Source organism: Mesoplodon densirostris, chromosome 7, assembly GCF_025265405.1.
Source record: "Mesoplodon densirostris isolate mMesDen1 chromosome 7, mMesDen1 primary haplotype, whole genome shotgun sequence".
In the NCBI taxonomy this organism is placed as follows: domain Eukaryota; kingdom Metazoa; phylum Chordata; class Mammalia; order Artiodactyla; family Ziphiidae; genus Mesoplodon; species Mesoplodon densirostris.
This window is the reverse complement of record NC_082667.1, coordinates 71,036,064-71,057,143: the sequence shown is the minus strand read 5'-3', so window position 1 is coordinate 71,057,143 and position 21,080 is coordinate 71,036,064. Positions and strand designations below refer to the sequence as shown.

The window sequence follows — 21,080 nt, the reverse complement described above, 5'->3', positions numbered from 1 at the left end:
TTAGTTATTTACCTAGAAAAATAATCATACATATAAGCACTGAGACCATTACATGAATGTTCATAATATCATTATTTGATAATTGGAAAAGTCAGAAACAATCTACATGTGCATCAAAAAAGGAATGAAGGAAAAACTGGGGGTACATAACTTCCATGTAGCAATTAAAATAAACATGTAGGTTAATGTGAATTAACATGGAAAGACCTTAAAAAAACACTGTGAAGAAAACAAGTTGCATACTGCTATAAACATTGTGATTATATTTATAAATCTTAAAAGCACACAAAAAATACTACTATAGAGATCTATGGATATGCACAAAAATGCACAAGTACATATTTTTAAAAGCTGGGAGCTTTTCTATTAAGCGGCCTGAGGTGACCTCTAAAAATGGTTCGCTATTCACTTGACCCAGAAAACCCCACAAAATCATGCAAGTCAAGAGGTTCAAATCTTTGTGTTCACTTTAAGAGCACTCGTGAAACTGCCCAGGCCATTAAGGGTATGCATATCTGAAAAGCCACCAAGTATCTGAAGGATGTCTCTTTAAAGAGGCAATGTGTGCCATTCCATGGTTACAATGGTGGAGTTGGTAGGTGTGCCCAGGCCAAACAGTGGGGCTGGACACACGGTCAGTGGCCCAAAAAGAGTGCTGAATTTTTACTGCACATGCTCAAAAATGCAGAGAGTAATGCTTAACTTAAGGACTTAGATGTAGATTCTCTGGTCACTGAGCACATCCAAGTGAACAAATCCCCCAAGATGCGGCACAGGACTTACAGAGCTCATGGTCGACTCAACCTATACATGAGCTCTCCCTGCCACATTGAACTGATCCTTACTGAAAAAGAACAGATTGTTCCTAAACCAGAAGAGGAGGTTGCCTAGAAGAAACTGAAGAAACAAAAATTTATGGCCCGGGAATAATGCCACAAAAAATAAATGCAAAGAAAAGAAAAGAAAAGAAAAAGAAGTCTGGGAAGAAAACATACAAAGCATAATAGTGAGCCCATATATGGAGAGGGAGTGAAGGTCAGACTGAAGATGGAAATCAAAGGGTTCTAGAAGTAAAAAGTATGTGAAAATGTTAACACTTCCAATTGTTGACAGTGGGAATATGAGGGATTTTTAAATTTTTGTATTTTATAGTATTTTGACATTAAAATTTCTTTTTAACACCTAAAATAAGAGGTCTGAGTTCATAGCACATCTCTGCCATTAACTTAAACAAGTAACTTCCTCACTCTTCATATTTCCTTATTGGTTCACTCAAATATGTTTTGAATGAACATCTCTTAATCTCTTAATCTCTACCCTAAACCAAATATTTCTCCAATTCTATGTTCCTGAGGGAAATTCATTTTTCCTTAGCTAATAAGGAAAGCCTCCTGATTAACCCAGGGATTAAGGTATCTTTCGGTGACAAAGGGAGAAGGTTCTTTTTTTATACCATTCTCATAATTATAAGACTATACGCTTGTTGTCTGATATCTGGCCTAACTTTCCCCCCCACCCCCCGATTTTCCTTCAGGGCAAATCTTTCTGCCAGCATCCAACATCCCAGAGAAGGGTTACAAACAGAAATAGAAAAGTCCAAAGTGAATTAAAATACCAGGTTGTTGACAGGAGAGAAAAAATAGCTCCCACTAATAACCTGATTTGACATGTGATTTATGTGGTCCTAAAAGGACAGTCATAAAAAATGTGTAAGTGAAGGAATAACACCCAGTGATTTACAAAGGCCCTGGGAGTGTGGGCGACAGAATGCAGTGAAAGGGAGAGTAATAAATCTGGCCAGGGAAGCCATGTTGATCCTTTCACCCTCCAAGGCCTGAGCACCAGGGATTCTCTGCTTGTAGCACATCACATTCAGCCTTTCATTTGGCAAACATTTCCTGAGTCTCCTGGCCATAAGCAGCATCAGGCAAGGCAAGATGTATTTGTGTGTATATGGCAGGAATAGGTTCACAGAGAGAAGGTACAAAGTGTGATCTAAAGTGTTGATGAACTCACTGTATGATTAAACAAAACAGCTAAGCCAAAGATGCATCCATGTATAAGTGGAAGCAACTAAAGACATTTAATTTTAAGAAGAGAAAGTTTCAGGGAGAAATGGTTGCTGTTTTCAAATATCTCAAAAGCTTCACCGAGAAGAGGAAGAAAGTCTCCAGAGGATACTGAGACCAATGAATTAAAGAAAAGCAAATTCTTCCTACCAAAATTTATTGAGAACTTTCTATGTGCCAAGCACTATTCTAATAGCTAAGCATCCAGCAAGGATACAAAAGACTGACAAGGTCCTATGGCCATTGGAAGTTACATTTTAGTGGAAGGAAGAACTATAATATGCCAAATAAATAAATAAACATGTTATTCCAGATACTGGTAAGTCTTATAATTGCACGGGGCAAGGTGACAGTGTGGGCAAGGGCAGAAGGGAGAGGGAAAATTTATTTAGGGAAGGTGATCAGAAGAGTCTCTGAAAAAGGGATATTTCATCTGGCATCTGAAATAAGAAGGCTCTAACCCTGTGATGATCTGGGGAAGAGAGATCCAGAGAAACAGAACAGCAAGTGCAAAGGTGCTAAGACAGGAACAAGCCTTGAATGTCTGTTTTCAAAGGAACAGAAACGCCTACTGGGACGTAGTGAGTTAGGAGACTGGAGAGATGGGACTGGGGACATAGGCTGGGACAAGAATGTGGGCCTTGTAGGCCTTGGTAAGGAGTTTGTATTTCACATTAGAGGCAATGGGATCAACACAGGTCAAGCACACCCTGTGCCACATCAAGACCTGTTATAAAGCTACAGTAGTAAACGTAGTGTGGTATTAGCCCAAAGATAGACCAAGAAACCAATGGAACAGAATAAAAAATCTAGAAACAGACCCACACATATAGCCACTTGATGTATAAGAACAGTCGCACTGTAGTACAGCATGGGAAGGATGGAGTCCCAGAAAGCATAGCTCTACATGTGAAAAAAAAACCAATAAAGCTTCGAGATGAAAATACAGGAGAATATCTTCATGAACTCAGGTTGGCAAAAAAAAAAAATTATTCTAGTAGGACACATAAAGCACAAACCATGAAGAAGAAGATTGGTACACTGGAATACTTTTAAATTAAGAATTTATCAATGATACCATTAAAATGGGGAAAAGGAAAGCCATGGAGTAGAAGATATTTATAATACATATCTGACAAAAGTTTAGTATCCAGAAGTGTAAAGAATTTGTACAAAACAATAAGAAAATGAAAAACAATCCAGTAGAAAAATACACAAAAAGGGCTTAAAGAGGCACGTCAAAAAATGGGGTGTCCAAATGTTCAAAAGAAACACTCAATATCATTTCTTGTTATAGAGGTGCAAATTGAGACCATAATGATATATCACTATGGTATATCATTACACACACACCCCCACCAAGATGACTAGAGAAACTTACATAATGATATATCACTACACACACACACCAAGATGACTAGAGAAACTTATCACACACACACACGTAAGAGAGGGAGGGAGTTTTAAAAAGATAGAAAAGATCCCTCTTGATTCCAATTTCCTCTTCTACCAGCACTGCAGTTATCAGGGAAGAGCATAACAGGCAGAGATGTACAAAGGCCCTGCAGCAGCAAAGGCAGCAAGGTAAAGAGAAGCAGGTGATGAGGTTGGAGAAAGTAGAGCCTACAAGGCCTTGCAAGCAAGGTTTTTGAATTTTTACCTGAGAAAACCTTTGAAGAGTTTTGAACAGAGGACAGGAGTAACACAATGTTTAAAACTTTACTCTAAAACTCTTCTTTACTCCTATTTCTCTCAGCCTCCTTTGTGCCTCACTTATTCAACCTTTAATTCTTTTTTCATTCATAACAAATATGATTGGGCAGCTACCATGCATCATGCCTCCCAGCCCACAGGGAGCCCAGAGCCCAATGGGAGGTGAAGCATGCCCACTGTGCCTTTATCACTGGAGCTCCAAAGGGCTCAAGCTCAGACAAGCATCTTTTCTCACTCTGCACACTCTCCCTGTGATCCGACAGTCATTCCATGACTTCCACCTATGACCTACGTGATGACTGTAGGTAGACCAACCAGCACAGTTTGTCCATGGCTGAGGGGTTTCAACAAGACTTGGGACATAGTGCTAAAATTAGGAAAAGTCCTAAGCAAACTGGGAGGAATTGGCCACCTAGGGCTGAGAACCCCCATATATGGATCACTTTACAAGCCCATGTGTTCATTTGGCTACTAGATATCCCCTTTTGATGTTTTAAGGTAATCTTAAATTCAGCCTGTCCAGTTTCAAACTCCCGATCTCTCCAAAACCCTTCCTCCTCCAACTTCCGTATCTCAGTGCACAGCACTCCCAGTTACCCTACTTTCTAAGTCGGAAACATGGGAGCCATCCTCAGCACTGTCTCTTTCTTCACTGCCACATTCAACCAAATCATTTACATGGTGGATATTTCTGACCATGTAACAATAAACACAGCAATACATCTGCTCTTCAGTAGCTCACATTCCAGTTGAGGAAAAGAAACAATATACAAATAAATACAAAACTATCCAATGTGTCAGTGCTCTGAAAGAAGATGAAGCAGGGTCAGAGGATAGAGGCTGGCAATGGAGCAGTTCTCATACGATGGTCGGGGAGGATGTCTCTTAAGCTGACACCTTTGAGTAGAGCCTGGAATAATATATGGGAGCAGGTCATGCAAAGATTTAGGGGAAGAGTGTTCCTCAAAAAGAGAACAGCAAGTGCAAAGGCCCTGGGTATGGTGAGAGAATGACAAGGAGGCCAGTGTAGCTGGACTAGAATAAGCAAAACAGACAGTGACAGAGATATCAGAAATAACAAGGCTAGATCATGTTTGGCCTTGTGGGGCATTGTTAGAACGTCTAAGTGAAATAGGAAATTGTTGGAGAGGTTTGAAATGAACGACCTAGTCAGATTTACATTTTAACAGGATCATTCTGTGAAGTGAAGCAAAAGTAAATACAGAAAGAATAGCTAGGAAGCTACGACAATAATATAATCATGTAATAATAATAACCTGCAGACAAGAGATGCTGGGGACTTGGACTGGGGTGAAAGTGGAAGGGGTGCTAAGAAGTGATTGGATTGGAAATATTTCAAAGGTACAGCAGACAGACTGCTAATGGATTTGATGTTGGGTACATGAGAAGAGCGAAAGATATCTCCAACAATGTCTTAAATATATCCACCTCTTACAGTTTCCAGTGCCACCACTCTGACCCAAGCCACTATCATCTCACTGGAACCCTTGCGACAGCAAATAGCCTCCTGGTTGGTCCATCTTCATCTCCTTACTCCTTTCTGAATCATTAAACACAGCACAACCAGTGTGACATTTTTAAAAAGTCAGGACTGATCATTCCACATCTCTGCTCCAACCCCTTCAGTAATTTTGCACTGCATAAAAATTCAAATCCTGAATGAGGCCTTCGAGGTTCTGTACCATCAGACTTCGGCCATTTCACCAGTCACATGTCACACTTCTCTTCCTTACCCTGCGTACCATCTACACTGCCTTTCTTTCATATTCCATCCAGCCTCAAGTTCTTGCATATGTTGCCCCCTCTGCCTAGAATTTATCACCTCTTCCCAAATAGAAGCACCCGAGGTCATTTGTTCAGTTTAGGTGTCTTCATTTAATTATTACCCTTTCAGAGAAGCCTTTCCTGTCCCCTTGCTCCTCTCCTGACTAGAATTCTGTTAGTCTCCTTTGTTACTATGATCACCAGTAATTAATTGTGAAATCAGCTATTAATGTCTGTTTTCCCCACCAGAGTGTAAACTCCATGAAATCATCAACCATGCACAGTTTACATATGGCTGTATTCCTAGCATCTAGCACAATACTTTGCCCAGGTAAGTGTTTGATTTTTTTTTTTTAGGTAAATGATTAAATACTTGAAAATTGTGGTTCATATATGAAGTCAACAGATGAATAATCTCAGTTATGCAAGGACTCATGAAGTACTTCACTCATACATTCTTCCTGAAAAATTACTACAAGATCTACTTCAGGCAGCTGAAAAGAAAAAATAGAATCAAAATTTTAAAATCATAAATAGTAAAGTCATGGTGTGGAAGAATTGGTAATGAGCAACTGAAAGCATTTAAGCACATAATTTATTCTAAATAATTGTGGTAAATACGGTTACAAAACAGAATGAAAGTGTCATAAATAATTCTTGAAAGAGAAGATTCTTAATTTATAAAAGGAGCAACAATTAACTGGGTAAAATTATCTTACACCAATTAAAACTGGTGGTCGTAGGTAAAATAAGGTTGGGAAAAGATGTATTATCCATCTTCACTGAAGGAGGTAAATAATTACATATGCTTTCATAGTATAGGCTCAAGTATATTTTTTGACAAAAATAAGAGTAGTGACTTCTGCTCTGGCTATGACAGAATACCTTATATTAGGCCATCTCTGCCACAGATAACAATTGTAAAAACTGGATAAATGCCAAAAATAAATCTAGCCATTTGAAGGCATAAGAGAATAAGCAAAGCAGATAGACATGAGAGTATAAGATTTCAGAGAGAAGAGAAACACATTGAGGCTCCTATATTCATCACTGCTTTTTCCCTATGGGGCATTTAAAAAAATAAATTTATTTATTTGTTTGTTTGTTTGTTTATGGCTGCATTGTGTCTTCTTTGCTGCACAAGGGCTTTCTCTAGTTGTGGCGAGTGGGGCCTACTCTTCATTGCTGTGCGCAGGCTTCTCATTGCGGTGGCTTCTCTAGTTGTGGAGTACAGGCTCTAGGTGTGTGGGCTTCAGTAGTTGTGGCACATGGGCTCAGTAGTTGTGGCTCTCAGGCCCTATAGTGCAGCCTCAGTGCTTGTGGCGCACAGGGTTAGTTGCTCCGAGGCATGTGGGATCTTCCTGGACCAGGGCTCTAATCCATGTCCCCTGCATTGGCAGGTGGATTCTTAACCACTGTGTCACCAGAGAAGTCCCCTGTGGGGCATTTTTAAATTCATAGTGTGGGGCAGAGATACTGATCAGAAAGTGGAAGCCTAAAGTCTATGGCAGTCTCATTGTGCTAGAAGACAAAAATTAGAGTCCAAGGCTTTCAAGGTAACCAGGATGGAGGAGCCGAGATCCCAGAAGTAAAAGGAACCCCAGAGAAGTGAGTCTAACATTCCCTTCAAAGGAATTTGCTGAATCTTAAGCTGAATTTTAAGTTGCACATATTCCCATAAAAAGACCAAAATACAACACGGAGAAAGTGACTGCTAAGGGATGAAAATGGTGAACAGAATTTCAGCAGTTTCATGGCCCTAAAACCACAAAAACAGGAGTCCAGACCTAGCATGGAAACCTTAGGCTTTCAGCTGAAACACCTGAAGAGCTATACTTAACACAACTCATAAATAAGCCAGCCCTTGTGATGCCTGAAATCCACTCTCAAAAGCAAAAAAGAGGAATCATGAATTAGAATATATATTTGTAAAATATGTGGAACGAAGCACAGAGAAAAATAATGAAATAGAAATGGAAATTAGTGACACAGTGCACAAAATATATGGGTAGTTGAAAAGGTCGAGTATAAAAGAATTTGTAAGCTTCAGAAGAAGAGGAAAGAGAATTTAGAAGAAGCAATATTTGAAGTAACACTAGATAAGAATTTTCCAAAACTGAAGAAAGCTATCAACTTACGGATTCAAGAGGCTCTATGACCCACAACCAGGACACATTTAAAACACACACGTGCGTGCACACACACACACACACACACACACATTGAGCCACTCAGAATAAACATGTGCACTAACTTCTCATCAGAAACAAAGCAAGCTAGATGACAGAGAAACAACACCTTTAAAGTGCTGAAAGAAAAAGCTGTCAATCTAGAATTCTATATCCAGACACAATATCTTTCAAAAATAAAGGTAAAATGAAAACATTTTCTAATAAGCAAAATCTAAGAGAATTCACCAGCAGACCTGCACTACAAGGAATATTAAAGGAAGTTCTTGAAAATGAACAATTTCCACCATCTGGAAAATCAAACCTACATGAAGGAAAAAGGAGTGCCAGAAATGGTAAATGTATAGGTAAATATAAGCCTTTTTTAAAACTTAATTCCTTTAAGAGATAATTGACTATTTAAAGCAAAACTAATTATATATTGTGGGATAATAACATATGTAGAAATAAAATGTATGACAACAACAGCACAACAGATGGGGGTAGATTGAAGGGTACTCTTGTAATGTTAGTACATTATCTGAGAAGTGATATATTAACTCATGGAAGATTACAGTAAATTAAGAAAACATAGTGTAAGCCCTACTGCAACCACTAAAAAAATTATAATAAAACGAAGAGTTATAGTTAAAAAAAAAGAGAAAAGGTGGAATTTAAAAAACAATTCTCAATTAGTCCAAAAAAAGGTAAAAAAGGAGAAAAAAATGGTCAAAAAACAGATGTGATAAATAGAAAAACTATAAGATAGATTTAAATGTAGTGGTATTAATAATTATATTAGGGGGCTTCCCTGGTGGCGCAGTGGTTGAGAGTCCGCCTGCCGATGCAGGGGACACGGGTTCGTGCCCCGATCCTGGAAGATCCCACATGCCGCAGAGCGGCTGGGCCCGCGAGCCATGGCCGCGGAGCCTGTGTGTCCGGAGCCTGTGCTCCGCAACGGGAGAGGCCACAGCAGTGAGAGGCCCGCGTACAGCAAAAAAAAAAAAAAAAAAAAAAAAAAAAAAAAAAAAATAATTATATTAATATAAATGTCATTAACACCCTAATTAAAAGGTAAAGATTGGCAGATTGGATATGAAAGCAATATACAATAATATATACATTTTAAATACAAAAACAGGAAGCTTAGAGGTAAAAGATAGAAAATGGTATACCATGAAAACACTAATCACCAGAAGCTGAAGTGGCTATATTAATACCAGACAAAGCTGACATTAAGACAAAGAGTTATTACCAGAGATAAAGAGGGACATTTCATAATGATGGAAGGGTCAGTCCATCCAGAAAACATAACAATCCTGAGTGAGTATTCATGTAATAACAGAGGTTCAAAATGCATATAACACAATCTGGTAGAACTGAAAGGAGAAATAGAAAATTCAAATGACTGTTGGAAAAGTTAATATTCCTCCAACAGTCAAACTAAGTAAACAAAAACATAGGAAGAATACAAAAGATTTGAAAGGCACTATCAATCAAAGTAGCCTGATTAAGATTTATATGCCACTATACTCAACAGCTGCAGAAGACATATTTTTTTTACAAGTGTGTATGAAACAGTCACCAAGCTATACCAAATACTGGACCATGAATAAAGTCTAAGCAAATTTTAAAAAATGAATTTCTGTACAATATGTTATTGGATTACAATAAAAATGAATGATCAAACACAAATATATCTAGAAAATCCTCAAATATTTGGAAATTAAGCGACACATTTCTAAATAACATAAAAGTCAAAGAAAAATTCACAAGGAAAATTAGAAAATATTTTGAACTGAATAATAATAAAAATAAAACATAACAAAATTTGTGTATTCAACTAACCTAAGCAGTACTTCAGGAGAAATTTTTGTTAGTTTTGTTTACTTTAGAAAATAAAAAGAATATTTAAAATCAATGATCTCAGCTTCTACCTCAAGAAGGTAGAAGGAAGAAATTAAACTCAAAGTATAAAGAATAATACGATAATAATAAGAATAAAAATTAATATAAAATGAACAAACAATAGAGAAAACCAATGAAACCAAAAGAATAACAAAAATAAATTTAACAATGAAGAACAAAGTTGAAAAATCCATACCATCTAATTTAAATACCTATTAGAAATCCTCAGTAATTAGGACCTGATGGTGTTTTCATAAAGAGAGACAAGTAAATGAACAAAACAAATTAGAGGCCAAAAAGAGACCCATGCACATGGTAGTTGAATTTTTACAAAAACACGAGAGTAATTCAGTGGAAAAATGATAGTCTTTTCAACAAATGGAAAAGTAACAATTGGATAACCATGTGGTAAACAAACAAACAATAAACAACAACCTTGACTCATTTCATGCTATACACAAAAATTAACTCAGAATGGATCATAGACCTATACATAAAGCTAAAAATATAAAACTTTTAGAACAAAACATAAAATACCTTTGTGATCTTATGGCAGGCAAAGATGACTTAAGACAAAAAACCCACAAACCATAAAAGGAAGAATGAATGAAGTGGATTCTATTAAAATTAAAAACTTCTGTTCTTCAAAAAAGCCATTAAGAAAATGAGAAAGCAAGTCACAGACTGGGAGAAAATATTCATAAAACATATATCTGATGAAAGATTGGTATCCAGAATATATGAAGAAATCTTACAAGTCAATCAAAATAATATAAATAATCCAGTAATAAATGAGCAAAATATTTGAATGGACACTCCAAACACACACACAAAATATATACGAATGGCCGGTAAGCACAAGGAAAGATGATCAGTAGCATTAGCCATCAGGAAAATGCAAATTAAAATCATGAGATACTGCCAGACACTCACTATAATGGCTAAAAATTTAAAACCTGTGAATATCAAGTGTTGGTAAAGATGTGGAGCATTTATAACTTTCATAAAGTGCTGGTAGGAGTATAGAATAGTATGGTAACTTTAGAAAATATTTTTCAATTTCTTATGAAGTTATACATACACTTACATGATTCAGTAGTTCTTTTTAATATTTACCTAAGAGAAATAAAACCATGTGTCCATAAAGAGGCTTGTACATGACAGGTCAAGTCAGCTTTATTTGAACAAAGCAGAAGGCATCACGCTCCCTGATTTCAGACTATATTACAGTAATCAAAACAGTATGGTTTGATTGGCATAAAAACAGACACATAGATCAATGCAACAGAATTAAGAGCCAAGAAATGAACTCACTTATATATGGTCAACTAATTTACAACAAAAGAGCTGAGAATATGCATTGGCGAAAGGACAGTCTTTTCAATAAATGGTGCTGGGAAAACTGGACAGCCACATGCAGAAGACTGAAATTTAACCACCATGTTACACCATACACAAAAATTAACTCAAAATGGATTAAAGATTTGAACATAAGACCTAAAAACATAAAACTCCTGGAAGAAAATACAGGCAGTAAGCTCCTTAACATAGGTCTTGGCAATGATTTTTTTAATCTGACACCAAAAGCAAAAGCAACAAAAGGAAAAATAAACAAGTGGGACTGTATCAAACTAAAAATCTTCTTCACAGCAAAGCAAACCATCAACAAAATGAAAAGACAACTACTGAATGGGAGAAAATATTTTCATATCCTATATCTGATAAGGGGCTAATATCCAAAATATATAAAGAACTCATACAACACAATAGCAAACAATCTGATTTTAAACATGAGCAGAAAATCTGAACAGACATTTTTCCAAAGTAGACATAAAGTTGGCCAACAAGTACAGGAAAGAATGCTCAAAATATTAATCATCAGGGAAATGCATTCAAAACCATTATGAGGTATCACCTCACATCTATTAGAATGGTTATTATCAAAAAGACAAGAAATAACAAGTGTTGGTGAGGATGTGAAGAAAAGGAAACCCTTGTGCACATTTGGTGGGAATGTAAATTGGTGCAGCCACTGTGGAAAACAGTATGCAGGTTCCTTAAAAATTAAAAATAGAACTAGCATATGATCCAGCAATTGTACTCCTTGGTATTTATCTGAAGAAAATGAAAACAGTAACTCAAAAAGTTATGTGCACCCCCATATTCAGTGCAGCTTTATTTACAATAGCCAAGATATGGAAACAACCTAAGTATCCATCGATGGATGCATGGATGAAATAATTGCTGATACTGTATATACAGTAGAATATTATTCAGCCTAAAAAAAGAATGAAATCTTGCCATTTATGACAACATGGATGGACCTCAAGGGCATAACATTTAGTGAAATAAGTCAGAGAAAGACAAATATCATATTTCTTATATGTAGAATCTAAACAAAAACAAAAGCAAAAAAAAAAAACTTATAGATACAGAGATCAGATTGGTGGTTGCAGGAGGCAAGGGGTTGCAGGGGGTGGAGAAACGGGTAAAGGGGGTCAAAAGATAAAAAAGAAAGAAAAATATCAGCTTTATTTATAACATCCCAAATATCTATAAACAGGTGAGCAAAAACACCCAAATTTTGGTATACTGATGAAGTGGAATACTAGAAAATATTAATTTGTACAATAGCATTGATAAATCCCAAAATTATTGTGAGTGAAGAAAATATTTATTCAATGTGGAAAATAATCACAATGGTGGTTGCTGTAAAGTTGGGGGATTTCTTAAAAAGGAGTTTGAGGAAACCCTTTGAGTAGATGAAAATATTCAATGTATTGATTTTGGTAATAGAGACCTAGGTGTATACACGTTTCATAACTCATTGAACAATATATCCCTTCCCCTAAAATTGATGGATTTTGTTTTATTTTAAATTCTACCTTAATCAAACTAACTTAAAAGAAAAACAGATCAGTAATCTAAGCTCCCACCTTAGGAAGCTAGAAAAAGAAGAGCAAATTAGACCAAATTAACAGGGAAGAAAATAATGAAGAGAAAAAAATCAATGAAATATAAAATAGATAAACAACAGAAAAATGTAACCAAAAGCTGGTATTTGAAGGAAAATTAAAACAAAAAAATGGATAAACTTCTAGCTAAACTATCAAGAAAAGAGAAATCACAATTTGCCAGTATCAAAAATGACAGAGGGGACATCACTACGGATCCTGCAGATATCAAAAGGATAAGGGCATATTATGAAAACTTTTATGCCAATAAATTTTACATCTTGGATAAATCAGACAAATTCATTGAATGATGCAAATTGTCAAAACTAGCTCAAGAAAAGATAAATAGCTGTATAGTCCCATATCTGTTTAAATAACTTGAACTTGTAACTGACAACATTATTTTAAAGAAAACTCCACTCAGTGTCTTCATTAGTAAATTTTACCATATTTTTAAGAAAGAAATAATGGCAATTTTATGAAAACTCTCCAGAAAATCACAAAAACACTTTTCAAGTCATTTTATAAGGCCAGGAAAACCTTAATACCAAAATCAGGCAAATACACTACAAGAAAAGAAAATTACAGAACAATAATCCTCATGAACACAAAAGATACAAAAGTTGTTAATAAAATATTAGCAAATCAAATCTAGTAATATATGAAACTGATAGTGTATCATGACCAGGGGAAATTTATTCTAGGAATACAAGGTTGTGTAAATTTAAAATATTAATTGACAGACTAAAGAAGATTTATGAACTAAAGAAAAAAAGTGATAATTTCAGTATCTACAAAAAAAGCATTTGAAATATTCAATACACATCCATGATAAAATCTCAGGAAGCTGGAAATAGAAGGAATTTCCTTGGCTTGAGAATGTAGAACAACCAGAACTCATATATTTCTGGTAGCAGTGTAAAATGGTAGTCTTTTTGAAAAACAGTTTGGCAGTTTCTTATAAAAATTAAGCATATACATACATACCCTATGAACTAGCAATCCCTTTCCTAGGTATTTACTCCAAAGAAATGAAAACTTAGGTCTGTACAAATGCTTGTACAAGAATATTCATAGAATCTTTATTCATAGTAGTCTCAACTGGAAACAGTACACATGTCTATCAACTGGTGAGTGCATAAATAAATTGTGGTATATTTATATGATGGAATATTACCCCAAAACAAAAAGAAACATTTCTTATTCATGCACCAATGTGGATGCATTTCACAGACATTAAGTGAAATAAGCTGATGGAAAACAGTATATACTGTACATACTGTAATATGTAAATGAGCAAAAGGTACATGGGCACATAACTCATCTCTTTTTACTATTGTAAACGATTTAGAAAAGACTGACTTAGAACTCTCTGGAGTGATGAAAATATTTTATATATAGATAGGGATATGAGCTTCATATTTATATGAATTCGTTAACACTCAGTGAAGTGCATTTCAGCCTATATCATTTGTATTTCAAAAAGAAGAGAACAAAAAACTGATATAACCAAGAATTATAACCAGTAATTCCAGACAAGGAAGTTTTTAAGGCAAATATACTTGAAGTAAACATATATAATTCATAATGGCAAATGACAAATTCCCCCATGAAGATATAAAAATTCTGAATCTAAATATACCTTATATCATAGCTATAAAACTCAACATTGCCAATGACTTGGTTGGCCAAAAAGGGCGTACGGGTTTTTCCTTAATATATTAAGGAAAAACAATGGTATAATTCTTTTAATCATGTAACAAGTATCTACTAAAATCTGCAACAGTTTGGCTGAGATTCCAGAGAAATCAATCTATGAAAAAATATCAAATTGAAATTATAGAATCAAGAACAATATAATGATTAAAATTAAGAACTCGGTAGATGAGTTAACAGTAGGATTAGCTAGTCATCATTTTATTGGAGGAACAAGATTAGAAACTTTAGAAGAGAACTTTGAATAGTTCACCATTAAGTACTAAGTTTAAAAGGAAACATTAGTAGAGTTAAAAACAACATATATATCTTTATAACTACCATAGGGAAAAAGTAATGAAAGAGAAGATGGTCCAAAGAAAACAGCAAGGAAGGATCAAATATAACAAATATAATAGAACAAGAACAAATGAGCATACCAGTTATGACAAGAAATATAAATAATTTAAACTTCCCAATTAAAAACAGATGTTTTCCTCAGCAATATTTATACTGCAAAAATATTAGAAACATACATGTTCAACCTCAGGGAAAGGTTATATGAGTGATGTTTCAACCCTCAACAGAATATTATGCCATAATTAAATTCATATTAATAAAAACTTTTTAATAAGTTGGGAGATGCATATGTTAACCTATTAAAAATAAGGATTCCCAATTCTTATACAGTATCATAATATCTAACATAAATTTAATAAAAAACAAAGTAGAATAAAAATACCAAATGTAGATATATAGATAATAGCAGTTATTTATAGGCAAGAGAGTTATATTTTGTTCTATTTATTTGTCCTTTCTATAAATATACAAGATTCCTCCAATGGGAATATGTTGATTTCGTTTATTGTTTTTTATTACATAAGCAATACATGAATATAATAGTGATGTAAAAGATACAAGTACTAATAAAATAAAAGTTCCCTTTGACATTCTCAGCTGCTCTCTTCCTATTCCCACCTTAATCCATTCTATAGGAGTAACCACTATTTTCTTTTACTTCTTTCCAGATCATTTTTCTGTATTATTTGGATACTCAGAGGCAATAAGTAATAAAAATGTAAACAACCCACTTACAACAAACTGTAAAACAGGCTCAGTGACTACATCTGTGGGATGTCGTAATGGAAATTTCTGCATTGTGGAGAGCTGGAGTCCAGTGAACCCTCATCTTCTTCCCATTTGAGTTCTATTATACAAATCTACCAAGAATTCTCTGAGAGGGAGAGTGACTGGAGTACAGGTTAGTCAAGGTTGATGAAATTAGGATTGGCCTGCATCCGGAAGTTCAGGTGGGAGGTAGACACAAGGATGCCTTCTCAGTTGGCTGTGAGCAGAATGAGGCCATTAGGAAAGACATGGTGGAGAGCAGTTCAGCTGGAGAAAAGTTATGGAATAGGGAGAGAGAAGGTTACATAAAGACATCAAAATCAGGTTTCAGGGGCTTTTCTGGTGGTGCAGTGGTTGAGAATCTGCCTGCCAATGCAGGGGACACGGGTTCGAGCCCTGGTCTGGGAAGATCCCACATGCTGCGGAGCAACTGGGCCCGTGAGCCACAACTACTGAGCCTGCGTGTCTGGAGCCTGTGCTCCGCAACAAGAGAGGCCGCGACAGTGAGAGGCCCACGCACCGCGATGAAGAGTGGCCCTCGCTCGCTGCAACCAGAGAAAGCCCTCACACAGAAACGAAGACCCAACACAGCCAAAAATAAATAAATAAATAAATAAATTTATTAAAAAAAGAAAAAAATTCAGGTTTCAGAAGGCCTTGGCTTGGATGGTCAGAATGTGTCCTGGTGCTTCTTCAGAAATTCTCTGGTCTTATCAAGTGAGCCACAACTGAGTCCTGCCTGAGGTTTAGTTTTCTGGTTTATCAAATGGGGTTTATAAAATTTTCTTTGAAAATTAAATTAGATAAAGAGTGTAAGAATACTTGGCAGTGTGAGCTGATAATCACAGTAGAAAGTTGAACAGAAGGATACACAGCTCTGACGCCTGGGCTTGGGCTCTACGAAGCTGCCTTGATGGCTTCTCTGTTGCTATTTCTGGAAACCATGCAAAGCCAGCTTCCTGTGACAAGAAAGATCCTAGCCCATGTTGGCATCTGCTTCTTTGGGGAGTAGCAAACTCAATTTTCTGATGTCCCAAGGTAGACATTGGCCCTGCATCCCTAGAGAACCTCACATATGGTTTGGTATGGTTTCTTTGAAAACACAATTGCTGTACACTTAATCATTTATTTTTCAAGGAAAACATAACATTAGCTACTGTACATGGGTATGTAACTCATCTCTTTTAATTAGATGCTAATTAACAACTCACTAGCTTTAATCATATCAATCTGGTAATACTATTTATGTCCCACAGAATAATGAACTACTTTATAAGAAATAAGCATGGCACATGTTGACATAGGAATGCATCCAGCCATAATTTGCTCTGGGTAAATATTCCACCCAGACTTGGATTCTGAACAATTTACAAGGCAACATTCACGTGATACAAGGGGGAGAGTGGCAGAGACTTCCACATGGAGAGAGAGAAAGGACCAAGAGGCAGAGAAATGACATAAGGAAGTTTTTCCCTAGGAAAGGGGTCACTGGTCAGTTTTGCCTGGAGGTGAATTAGAGACAACATCTGTATGAAACAGTCCAAGGAAGAGTTTTTTTACTTATGTAGCACCTGGAGAAACTGCTTTTTGGATGAGGAAGAATGTAGCAGGCATGTGGCATGACTCTGCTAAGGCTTGGCTACAAGTCCTGCTGGGACCAGCCGAGCTTGTAGGGTGGGAATGGGGACAAGGCAGGATAGAACCTATGTGGGTATAAACAAGGCAATTCTCAGGCTGCTCTCCACAACTGGAGGAGTGGTCAGCAGCCAAATATTTCACGTCCAAATAGTTATGGTGCCATCGGACATAAGTCAGACAGGCTTTAAGAGCCAACAGGGTCTAACTCATCTCTTGGGAAGGAATGGAACAAAGGTGATGAAGGGCCAAAACCCAGGTGACTGATGACACTGAAAGTCCAAGTATGCAGCACTTCATGGCGCTTAGAAAACAGGTCTCAGCCAGTGAGTGGAAGGATAAAGAACTCTGTCAACCCCAGGTAGAGAGGATTTTCAAGAAATATCCAGGGTGGTAATAGTGATTATTTAGTGAGGGATAATTCTATGCTATGCAGTTTACATACATTCTTATATAGTGCATTGTGGAACAGGTTTTCATGTTCCCATTTAACAGATGAGGAAAATGAGACTCAGAGCAAGTAACAACCCAGTGCTATACACACATAAGTGGCCGAGCCATAGTCCAAACCCAGCACTTTGACTCACAGATCGTGTTCTTGAATATTAAACTCTACCCATTCCTCTACCCTTCTTCCACCCCCGCACCCTCAAGAGCTATAGGTTATGTCAAAGATGTCACGATCTCAGCAGAGCTAGCTGGTCAATAAGAATTGTTAGTTGGGAAACTCAGGCAGAAGTCCATTTTTCATAGCCTGAGATATACTCAGAGGAATGTGATAATTTGGTGAGAACCCAGGATTCCTGCTTCAAGTCAAATCCTAGCCCCATTATCTCCACGGACTGATAATGCGTTTTTTAGTCCAGTTCCGGATTGCTTCAGGACTTGGATGGTGGGTTGAAGAGTAAAGGCTAAAGTCCTTCTCATGGCCTACTAGTCCCTCCATGATCTGGCCCTGGTACCTTTCTAATGTCACCTCCTTCTATACTCCCTCTCAGCCACACTAGCCATTTTGCTGATCTGTTAATAAGTCAAACACACTCCTAGTCCAGGGCTTTGCGCTGGCTGTTTCTTTAGCCTGGAATGCCCTCTTCCACATTCCCTCCACAAGGACAGATATTTCTGCACGTTTTTTTCACTGATTTACCCCAGGCACTGAGACAGTATCTGGCCCTTAGTAGATACTCAATAATAATAAGTATTGAGCGGTCTTGGTTTGCCAGTGCCCTCCTAGAAGAGCAAGTTATTCTGTTACTCTTTTACCTTTTCCTGCTAGTTTCTCTGTTCCCCTGCCAACACTTCCACCACCCTCCTCCTAAAGTTAGCCCCACATTTCTCTTCTTGTAAGTCATGCAGTTGGCACAGAGAGCCTGGTATTCCAAATCCTTAGAGAAAGTAAGCCTGCAGTGCTTTGTACGTAATAGGTGTTCAATAAATATTTGTTGGAAGGATGGGACGAGTATTGCAGATTCTGTAACAGAGATATGTTTCAGTGCTAAGAGAGCAAAGAAGTCAGGTAGGGATTTGAGAGGGCTCAGTGAAGAGGGGTTTTTTGAACTTGATCTTGAAGGATAAGCAAGGATTCATCACACTGACAAGGAAAAAGAGGTATTTCAGGAAACAGGAACTGCTTGCATGAACACGTTACAGCAGATGTGCCTGTCCAATCCCCTTCCATTGAATGTTTATCCTTCTTTTAATAACAGGAACATAAATTTTCTTGGAGTGATTACCCATCCCCCTTTCTCAGTCTATTTGCCCTTTAACTCCAAGGGTGGATGTGACACCAGCCTGGCAAATCAGAGCACTGCCTGCCTCTGACTGCAGTGGTTGGTTCGGGGATAGATGCTGACCTAATTTGGGCCAAGGAGAGCCAGGTCCAGGAATATTTTTCAAAAATACATTCATGATTTTTTGTGTGGCTGAATTTGTAGTAGGAAGGATGTGAACAAAGAGTGTAGCTGTCTTGCCTCCAGGAGAAGAGATCACCAAGAAAGTTTGCAAATGGACTCAACCCTAAAGGAGGAGCCAATTCTGATGTCAATGCCCAATGCCAAATTTGCCCCTGAGGTTTGTTTTAGTTTTTTGGAGGGTGAGGTGGTAAGCTGGAAGAGCAATGAATTCTCATATTTCTTAATCCATTCTGTGTTGAATTGTTTACTGCTTATGACCAAAAAAGTCCTGACATATAGGAAGGCAAGGAAAAAAGAGCATAATGTGTTCAAATAGTACCAAACATTTAACTTTGAAGAACATAGAGACCATCCACCTTGATTGCAGAAGAAAAGACTGAAACCCAGAGAGGAGAAGTGGCTCCCTTGAGTTTCAGATCCAAAGAAGGACAAAGTCAGGAGGATGGGGGAGCAGGGCAGAAAAGGGGCAGATCTTAGGCAGAGGGAGGCAAGAGGTGACAGGCATTTTACTGTCCTCACTGAGCTTGTAAACAATGGGATTTGAAACCACACAGCCAAGCTGAGTGTAGGTCCCTGACATCACCCACTGCTTTGTAAGAAGGTTCCATGACCACTTGGTCAGGCCATGGCCAATAATGGCCTCGTGGCCAGTGCTAGCATGACACGCAGACTGCAACTCACCAGGTTTCCCAAAGCCTTCAAACTAGCTTTGTGTAACCGAGACATGAAATTACAGACCTTTGCTTTATGAAACTGTTTTTTAAATTAGAAAGACCCTCAAACAAATCCTGCACTGATGCTTTCAATAATATATATTTTTTAAACTGCAAATGGAGAGCCAGGATAGCTCTCAGAGCTCGATGCTTTTTTCCAATAGATGGATAGACAAGTGACTTATGCAGATGTGGTATATACATTCCACACAATTTGACCATGGTTAAAGGGTATTTATATTCTGATGCAGATAAAATTGAACGTGTCAACACTAATGCATTTTTCGAGGAGAATCACTACTTTCACCATAATTTCCATGGAAAATTTGTGTGCACACGCAGTAATAGACACATTTATAACATCAAAAGGATTCAATTTTCTTTTCAATCATACCACAGTATGAATTGCTTTTCCTATTGAATTTAACAATGAAGCACATTACCAGAGTCTAAAGGATGGGACACTTCGTCTTGCTCTTATGAAAGTACGTCAAACAATGGGTAATACATCACACAATGTCTCGGGTTAACTGAGCCTTTACACAGGGTGGCTGCTAATTTGCTTGGGCCAGCAGAATGTCACTTTTATTTAATTTTGCCAATAAGATCAGCAGGGATCCAAACTCTGTTAACTCCCAGTTATTAAAAGAGGTTTTTCTTGTTACATGCAGAGCTCATTAATTCATGTCTCTCCTAATTCAGAATTTGAGGTCTTTGGAACAGGAGGTAGGGGGTGCTTTATCTCTGCTATGAAGGAAGCAATTTCATCCAGTACGCAAGCTTCTGTGCAGACTGCTTAAGCTGCAGAAGAGACAGAGTCTTTCAAGACCTTTAGAAGAATTTGATATGTTAATTACAAATTGTTCCGAGGTAGTTACCAGAGCAGATCATCGAAAGGACTCCAGTAGGGAAAACTTTATCTTACCATCATTCATTCAGTCACTTGCTTATTCATCCAGTCATTTAATCATCCATCCACTCACCATCCCTACATCCATTCATTGACTCAGAATTTATTAAGTCCTTTCTGTTTGTCAGGGCTTGAGTTTGGAGCTTGGGCTACAAAATAAAAACACATCCCCAGTTGAAAAGGCTTTCACGGTCGAGTACAGGAGGCCAGCAGTTTGTGCAGGACGTTCCATTCACCTATGCTCTACCCCCACGTCCCTGAGATTCACTTTCCACTCTTCTTGACCCCACTCTGCTCTGGAAGGCTGCTGAACTTCAGGGTGTTCCCTTGTCTACCGGCTTCTGGTTTGCTTTGGTCAACTAGAAGCACTGGGAGTCAGAGAGTGCAAGGGAAAGGAGATCAGGTATTTATTCCCAGCTCCCTCCAAGCAGAGACACCGAAGGCTGGCTGAGTGCCTCTATCAGAGGTCAAACTCCTGGCAGGTAGCCA

The 21,080-nt window shown here is 37.4% G+C and overlaps 1 pseudogene; it reads left to right on the top strand.

Annotated features, from left to right (window-relative positions):
* Window positions 1–393: 393 nt before the first annotated feature.
* Window positions 394–930, top strand: LOC132493649 (large ribosomal subunit protein uL22-like; annotated as a pseudogene).
* The last annotated feature ends 20,150 nt before the right edge of the window (window positions 931–21,080 follow it).